Source organism: Lytechinus pictus, chromosome 5 (genome assembly GCF_037042905.1).
Source record: "Lytechinus pictus isolate F3 Inbred chromosome 5, Lp3.0, whole genome shotgun sequence".
NCBI classification, from domain to species: domain Eukaryota; kingdom Metazoa; phylum Echinodermata; class Echinoidea; order Temnopleuroida; family Toxopneustidae; genus Lytechinus; species Lytechinus pictus.
In genome coordinates, this window is record NC_087249.1 from 34,239,687 (window position 1) to 34,249,400 (window position 9,714).

The following is a 9,714-nucleotide window of genomic DNA, read 5'->3' on the forward strand; positions in this document are numbered from 1 at the left end:
TGATGCTTTGGATTAGTGATGATCAATATTTTTCCATGTTTTATTTAGTGTATGCTCGTTTGCTTTCTTAAAATTTATATTAAAATCTATTGATCGAATAATGTCGGGTCTTTCGCAAATATGTAATATATTTTTTTTGTTATCAAAAGTGAAATTGTCCTTATCGATCACTGCGAATTTTGTAATTTTGTACAAAATCCATATAATTATCATTAACAATATTTTAAAAGAAAGTTAAAATCTTTCTTACTGAACTCCTATAATCACGTCTAAAAAAATACATCATCACAGATTTTTATCTTTATTCACCGTTCCTTTTCATTCATGAGCTACTTTGCTTCTGTTTGTCTACACTCCTCTCTCTGTAGTTCATATGCAGTTCTCACATTCCTTCCTCACCCCCCCCCTTTCCTCTCTCTCATTCATCCGCTTTCTTTCTTTAGTTTCTCATTCCTGAGTTTTTTGCGTAATTTTCGTATATTTTGGTTATTTAATATTTTCTTTTAATGATGTCTCCTTTTGGCGATCATGGTTTATACTTTGATTTGTATATATAAAATTTATTTCTCGCTTGTCATATTTTGAGGAGCCCACAATATACAAGCTTTTGCTTTTTAGTGGGATTCTCCATTTTCACAAATTATAAATCACAAATCCTTTACGCAAGATTATTTTGTATGTAACTTTCTTATAACATGTCCTTTTCAAGTTGATTTTATGACCTTGTTATATTTCTTTATGATGTCGACTTGTTATGATTGTATTTGATTTATATTTTGTTGAAAATGAAATAAATGAAATGAAAATGAAATGAAATGAAATATAAATGAAGACCAAATCGATGGCGTCTATCAGTATTATGCTTGTATTTTCTATAAGCGGTTTCATAAATTTTGTCGTTGGTGAGTTCACCTCGTGTCATTTTCACAGTTTTTTTTTCTCCTGATGTGAAGAATAGCTCACTGTCTGCATTCAGTTTGACTTTAATTGCTGCTCATGATGAAGGCTTCTGCACAATATCAAGAACAAAAAGGAACCCGGAATAACATCCTTCACTATAATATGAACAGGAATGATCCGGAGTGCTATGCCCTCTGCGTTTTCCTCGTCCGAAGGGCCCCAATTCAAGAGACTTTCATGCGTCAACTTCATAGTCAACATCCTAACAGTAACAGATCGTATTCATTCATAATATTTCTACTCGTTGTCAAAGAAGATAGCCTTATGGTAGTCCCGTGAAACGGGGTCCATAATGACACGAGGGAAAATAATACAAGTAACATTTTTAATTCAAATCATTATTTGGATACATCTTTCGAGTAATAATTATTTTGAAGGCCATCAAGGGGTGCGCTATTAAACGATATTAAACCAAACTCTGTCCAACTATCATAAATAATTATCTAAAATTCAAATTTGTGAGCGAAATAACGCAGGCTTACAGAGGTCTATAGAAAGGCATACGTAGTATGAATTAGGGGGCATTTCATGAAACAAATAATCATTTCTACTGACAATATATTGTTGTAAGCTATAAAGCCCTGCAGTTATGAATCTGATTTGTTCAGAGCAAGTTTGTCAGTAAAAATCACTATTGCTTCATGAAACACTCTTAATCATGATCAATCTTAATCGTGTATGGCGAGTTAATTATACCCAAGGTTTTCATCAAATGTTTAATTATTATTCAAATAAACGAATTTCTCCATTTATGTTATTAATTCTTTGTCTTCTTTAGGTTGTTCGTCTGGTAAAAATATTGGAATACATAAATAAAATGTTATTACTTTGATCATATTATAGTAAATATATAGAAAGACGAGAAACGGACATGGGGGGGGGGGGGGTACTGTCTCGATTCGTTGACACATTTTTTCTAATTTGAATTATTGGGGTATCAGAGAGTTACTTGGCCCACATATCTCCTTTAATACATTTCTTCCTTCTTTCTTTCCTTTCTCCTTCTTTTCCATTTTTCTTACTCTTTGTGTTGAGCCTATTTGAAAAATTATGAGAGCAGGTGCCCCTGCCCCCCTCCGTGTAGCGCCAGTACTGTTTACCCATTGTGTCACCTGTCCACTGATGATAAACTATAGATAAAAGTAAAACAATAAAAATGATAAAAAGATCCATACTGTTCCTCAATCAAAATTTTTTCGATCATACCATAGAAAGAGTCTGCATGGTAATTTTCTCCGCTTATCTTGCACCAACTGACTGGAGTATCGTAATTCTCATTAAAAGCCTATGAAAAAAGTCTCCTTCAATCTGTCAGCATTTCAGTCTTGTGAAAAATCAAATTAATCTCAATTAGTCGTGTCCTCTGAAGAAAGGAAACGAAAACATTAATACCAATTTGCTGATAATTAAAATCATATTCAGTAGGAATTCTTTTACGGACCAGGTGTCATGTATCACCATAATGTACGTGTCAGATTGGAGGCAAAAAAAGGTGATGGATTAATTGATCTTCCTCTTGTCAAATTTTTTTCTCCTTTTTCTTTATAATAAGGCAATTTTATATATAGGTTAAATATTAAAACCTATTTAGAATTGATTAATAAATAGGGTAAAAACTAGATTCCGTGTAAATAAATCAAGGGTAAAAAGACAAAGCCTGTCACTGAAAAAAAAAGTTATAACCAAAAACGTGCAAGAAATCATACAAAAAAGCCTCAAGGAAGGACAAGTTATATTTTTACTTTGCCCTTACCCTTTTTTATGATATGGGCTAAGCAGCTCCTTTTCATTCATTTATATTTTCATACGTTTATTTTGCGTTACTGTAGACATGAACATTTTTCATTGAAATATACACAGGCCACTAGTATAGGCTTTTTGCTTATCATTTTGCGCACTTACTTGTTTAAATAAATTGCTTTCTTAAACATCTTGTATTCTTGTATTTTATTATGATCAAGCGGAGCGAGCGAGCAAAAATTCTCAAAAGTGTTGTATCATTATAAAAAACACACTTGAATATCGACTACTGTATCTGCCGCATATATATATTTTTTCAAAGTATATTTGCTTTGAAACATTATATTCTTTGTCTACCGGCGAGCGAAGCGAGCCATCACAACAAAATATTGTTTTAGCCATCCCAAAATATAATGAAGCCTGTCCCTTATAGTTATGCACCTTATCGCACAATTATAACAAATATTATGACAATAAACATTGTGTTACTGGAAAGGGATCGCTGCTGGAAAACATCATGAATATGGATTTTACGAGCGAGCGCAGTGAGTGAGAAATATATATTGATTACGTGACTTACATCCAATTACGACTTTACACATCTCTATTTAGGCATACTTGGAACATATTGATTTGTGACAATTTAGACCATGATTAAAGTAGGCCTATTACCAAATAATAAATTGCACTTGATCGTCAATTTATTTTTATATTTCTATTTAATGTTTGCGTTTACATTTTATTCGTCTGGGTTTATAACGTTTTTTTCTTATTCATGCTTCCTTTTGCATGATCAGTATACAACTTTCATTAATAATCATAACGCCCATTTAACATAATAGCAGGCTTGAAGAAACTTACAATAAAAACTTTCGGACTTCCAGAGCTATAGCCCTTACCAGCGTGAGACCAGCTGTATGGATTTTTAATCGTTTCTGAATGATCTCCCCTAGAGAAATCAACAAACGTCTTTGAATCATTCTCAAGCCGAGCACTAGCAATCTAATAAACTTTCAATGATTCCAATAATCAAATATCACTTTGGCTTCATCCCAATTCGTGTTTAAATCAATATCACACCCAGTCTCTTCGCAACTAATTCAAATTTTCCTTCACATACGTTTGCATTTTTCAAACACGTGTTTTTTTTTATTCATGACAAATTTTTATTTCTTATATACTTAAAAAAAAGTCATATAGAGAATATACTATATCTTAAAACTGAAATGAACTACTTTAAACAGAGTATTCATATGAGTTTCGAACCATTTATTTCATTCTCCCCCTACCAACATAATTTCAACATGATAAGTGTACACTAAAGGCTATAGTTGCAAACATTTTGCTAAGCAATATGAATATTTACAGAAAACTTTTGGATTAGGGATAATCACTTTCATCACTTTGAATATTATAAGAAAAGGTTCGGACCAAATGAGATTTTGGTCAAAATCGTATGTGTAATGATTAAGATCCTAATGATATTGCTGTCTTTGAAATCCTGTTTAAATAAGACGTGTGATAAACGTGACGATATTTGGGTTCATCTTCCTGAGTTAAAACAAAATACAGGGTGGATAACCTTTATTTTAGACAGGAAAAATGTGGTCTAGACCAAGGAAACAATTTGCGGCTCTATGACTGTCTTATTGATTTTTAAGAATGGGTGGCTAATTATAGCTAATAAAAACCGCGCGTCTTTTCCCCAAATCCTTCCTTCCTACGCCATTCGTCTGCTTGTAGACCTCTATGTTTCTCCACGTCCGGGGTGATATAGTTTTTATTTATTTAAATGTGATTAAACTTTGTTGTCATGGATTTAACTGCTTCAAAATAACGCCACATACAATTATTGTAAATGGGCTAATGTTTTTACAAAGTCATAAACCTATATGATTTGAACTTGTACTAATAAAAAAAAAAGAGATTTAGATGAAATTCCTTTCACCTTTCCAAATTAAAGGTAAGATGTTGGTTTGATCACTATTTTCTAGTAAGTAAATGCTTTTGAAATCGTATAACAGGTTCAGTACTCCATTGAAAGCACTAATGACCCTTTTCTGTGATGAGGGAGTGTCACTGACGACAAACTATTCTTTTTTTTTAATGTATAAATATCAATAATTTTGCAGGCATAAATCACTTAATGACTGAGTACAAGTAATAAACGAAGAAAAAAAAAGGTTTTGCACGCCGACGTAAGTTTTGGATGGTGTTATTCAATGAACCTCGTGTATCATTATTAGATGTCTCTATTAAAACCCCGTGACATCCAGACGCCCCCATTACCCACACACCTCAATTCGTCTCGTCGGTTAAATTCTAAACAAACATTTCAATTGAATGTTTTCGAGACAGATATCATCCTACGCTTGCCATTATAAGGGGAAAGAAGAAAAAAAAATGTAAAGTTGAATTTTATGAAAACAGGAATGCGAGCGAGTAGTTGTTGACAGAGGAAACTGATATCCCAACCATTTTTTTTTGGGGGGGGGGGGGGGGTATTCGGAGATTGATTCCCAGTACACAATGTGAGTAACAAAACTTGACACCTCACAAACCCCCAATCTATGGAAAATATCTGTCATGAACACATAATTATTATATATGGCCTGAAAGAGTATCTTCTCCCAAATAATTTCATACCATATTTATGTGGATATATTAACGTTTAAAGGTATTTTTTTACTGTGATGTAAAGTTCGATTTGCGCCAAAGAAAGGCATGGTTACAATGAATGAATCCATGCCAATGATGTCATAATCCTATACATGGGTAAGAAATACATATTTGCAAATCCCTTTTCAATGAAATTGTCTGGAGGATTGATACTAAAAAGAGTCTCTTAAACAATTTTTTATGTAAATTATTGAAAATGTGTTTTGTAACGGAGTTTAATGCAACCCTTGTAGGGTTTCATTAATTGCAGTCATGCCTTATTTTTGGTGCAAATCAAAATTTACATCACTGCAAAGAATACCTACTGATTACCCAAGCGTGATGGCATATTACATAATATCAAATTATTAAAGAGAATATACTTTTTCCAGCCATATATAATGATTATTGTGTTCATGACATATTATTTCCCTCAAATTGGGGATTTTTGAGGTGTCATTTTTTAAAATCACATGCACGGTAAGCACACTTTATATGCCCTTTGGACGTACTACACAGGGCAGACGGGGGCAGAGGGCACCCCCATCACGGAAATTTTGAAAACAATTAAGTTAAATTGCAAATTCTCACAAAAATGCACATAAAATGTGCACGAAATAACCCTTTTTAAAACTTTAAAATGTAAAAAAAATTAACATAAATGACTAACATTTTACATATTGTCCCTGGGAAAAAGTGGAGCGTTGTGGCCCAGTGGATTAGTCTTCGGACTTTGAAACAGAGGGTCGTGGGTTCGAATCCCAGCTATGGCGTAATTTCCTTCAGCAAGAAACTGATCCACAATGTGCTGCACTCAACCCAGGTGAGGTAAATGGGTACCGGTAGGAAGTAATTCCTTAAAAAGCTGTGTGCGCTATGAACGCCTAGCTTAGCCGGGTAATATAGGAGCGCCTTGAGCACCTAATTACAAGGTGGATATGTGCGCAATATAAATACCCTATATTATAAATGTATGTCCTAATATTTGTTCCCCTGTTATGTGTTTATAGAATCCTTTTCATTTTCGAAATAACCTGCAATTCCACAATTTGAATTGATTCAAATTATAATTGATTAGGACATAAATGTCTTTATCATGAAAAGTGGAAGTAAAATGATTTTGAATGTTTACTAATCTTTTTTTTTTTTTTTGGGGGGGGGGGGGGGCTAGATGGAATATACGCGATCGGGTTATAGGTCAGATTAATGAAAGAACACGACTACTCATCGACTATAGACATCATCTTGGTCTCCAATTTTCGTTTTTATTTTGGGGGCCTATTTGATGTTTGCCTTTGCACGAAGATTATTTTCCATGCTACTTTATATCATAGGGATTTGTATCAATATCCCCATGTTAATGTTACCTTTGAATTCAATGGACTATTCTTCGGCAGGTTGTAACAGATGAGGGGGTGGGGCAGACCATCACGATCTGGACTATAAAGAAATAGTTCAATCTGCTTGCGGGTTGCAATGCACTTCAAATGCCACTGCATGTTGCGAGTATACCCTCGATAATTAAGAAAAGTATAGCAACTCATAATCTGAACGCCATTTTGCGTCTACTATATTACATAATTGGGACCTTTCGCAATCCTCACGGACGCTAATATTAGGGTCCCCTAACACAAAAGTTAACGCTTAATCATACACTTGATTTTTAAGATTGAATGTGCATTATAGTCAATAGAATCAAACGTAGAAAACTGCTCTACAATCAATGCTAAACTTTGTGTTACAGGGGGGTTACAGGCCCTACAGATCTGCTTTTCGTGTGCAAAATCCTTTTCTGCGACACATTTGAACTCGTTTCTTTTTTTTTCTTTTGTTTCTTTTGTTTATTCCTTCTACACAAACGATATGCCTCTCGCACACGATGTAATGGGCATTATGTTTTACTTCCCCCAGAAATGGGGATTAGATTCAAATTCCGGGGGGACCACTTCCATTAATGAGTGGATACCAGGCACGACCATGGGGTTTCGAAAAATACCCTAAACAAGCTGGGAAGTAATTCTTTTCCAGATTATGAAAATGCATCTCTTAACAAGAATTTGGCTTGTGAAACCCTACAAGTATTGGATATCCCTTTTTTGTCAGCATTTTAAACATCGTTTTGACACCCTTATAACGTTACATAGGCCTATACGTAACGTACCTGCCCACTCTGTCCCCTTTTACGCGTGGTCGCTCCTGGGATCCACTAATCAATGGAAGTGGGCCCCCCGGGCGGCCTCTCGAGCTCTAGGAGGAGTCAAATGTGGCTTTGGAAAGTCGTCCTCAATGAGATATATCGCTGTTACCATAGTAGCAACCAAAATTTTGCACACGAAACGCATATTGAATGTTTCCGTCGCAGATGCGAAACGAAAAAAAAATCTCATGTCACACAATTTGCATTGCAGGACGATGATGACGGGCCCAAAAAGTCTCTTCCAAAATCAACTAACGTCGTAAATAAGCGTGCGCGTCCTCAAACGAAAGGTCCGGAATGTTTATTCAAGTTCAATGAAAGAAAACCTATGTACAATAAGTTGTCAAGAAAATCAGTCGCCCGTGTCTTCTTGCCAGTGTCATAATACCGCGTGTTACTATGTCGTCACGCCAATGGGGCAAAATAAAAGCGATAAACCTAATAAAATTACCGATGGCATGAGGAGCAAGACATATTGAAAAATGGCGTTAACAAAGCGGACAAGTTATTCCTTTTCTTGTTTTTGCTTAAACTTTCCTCTTTTTCGGGCTCCCATTGTAAAATTTGATATCCCATCCCCCCCGGATTTTTTCCTCCCGAGCTTTTTCCCCGGCCCAGGGCTTTGTGGTATTTCAACCCTAACTACACTGGGGGAGGGGGGCATGCAATACTAGTTTTGTCTATTTAAGCTTATTGTTAGCAAGTATAGACAAAACTTGTTTAGGGTTCATATTCTGGCGACAACTTGTTAAGGGACCAAAATGTGTAAATTAGCCCGCGAAAAACTTGTTTAGGGGGTCATTTTGCACACAAATAAAAAAAAACTCGTTTAGGGGGTGTCATGTTTGGAAATAATTTGGTCACGCATGTGTACAGCAATACACTGACTTGACTGCCCCCCCCCCCCGGATCCCAACCTCTTTTCCCCATGGTTGCGTGATATAATTATCTGTCTCTTTCTTACAATGATGAAAATAGATGGATCTGCATGCTATGTTATAACGATGATTGTGTTGGAAGCGTTAGGACCTTCTAATCTAGTTGGTCTAGATATTACCGAAGAAATGGAATATGAAGCAAACACGCGACTTTATTTTACAAGGGGCCAGGATGTTACAGTTTATGTTAGTACATCATATTCTTTAAAAAAATGTTATTCTCGATCGGTGTCCAGTCAAATAAGACAACAAGAATTAAACAAAGAATAGATGAGCATAACACTAAGCCGTACGTTACCAAACCATTCAATTCAGAAACCATTAACGATATTGACACGATCGGGTACAGTTCCTGTAATTTACACACCCAAATCTAAGAGAGAAAATATATGTAACTAAATTTGAGCAGACACTTTAATAGCCCAGTCTGTTGCCGCAAAAATGACGTCCAACTTGTTAATTATTCACATGCAGAGTCATACCATTTTTAGTAACTTAACGTTATGTTTATTATTTTAAATTTGATATCGCAATCAGCCGAATAGACAATCAGACGCAACGGTGATTACCGGTAACAAAACATTTTGGAAGGGAGGTGGACCTGAAGCGAAAACATGATATAGAAAATGATTGTTTGGAAAGGTTTAAAATCAAATGACAAAACCCACACACACGACATATATTCCCCCAGGTTAAATAAACAAACAATTCTACTATTGTATTAAAAATGTGCAATTCATGTGCCTACATACTGTTTGATAACTATTCGAAGTATTTATTGACAGAAATTCGTACCTTTTTTATATAGTGACCACCTTGGCTCTTTAATTTCTCAACGCATGGAATTTTGAGTGATTTGAAAACATATGATCTAGTCATCAAGGTGCGGTGATAGCCCAAAAGAAGTATTAAAAACTGACACGACAATTCATCAATTTGCCAACCCTTCTGCATAATCATATCCGGCTCTGAAATTACATTTATAACAAACAAAAAGCCACAAAAGGTTTGTCTAGGCCATTTAAAATATCCTCCAAGTAACGTTACAACCTTATGAAGACTATTTTTTCTCCTACGCAGGAAATGTCTTGCAATCATTTCCTTTTTTCTATCTGACTAATGTTATCACATGTCTTTGTATAAACAAGTTGAATTTTGGATTTGAAAAAGAGACATTTCAGAGCAAAAAAATAACATAACGTCTAATAGTCTGATGTATAA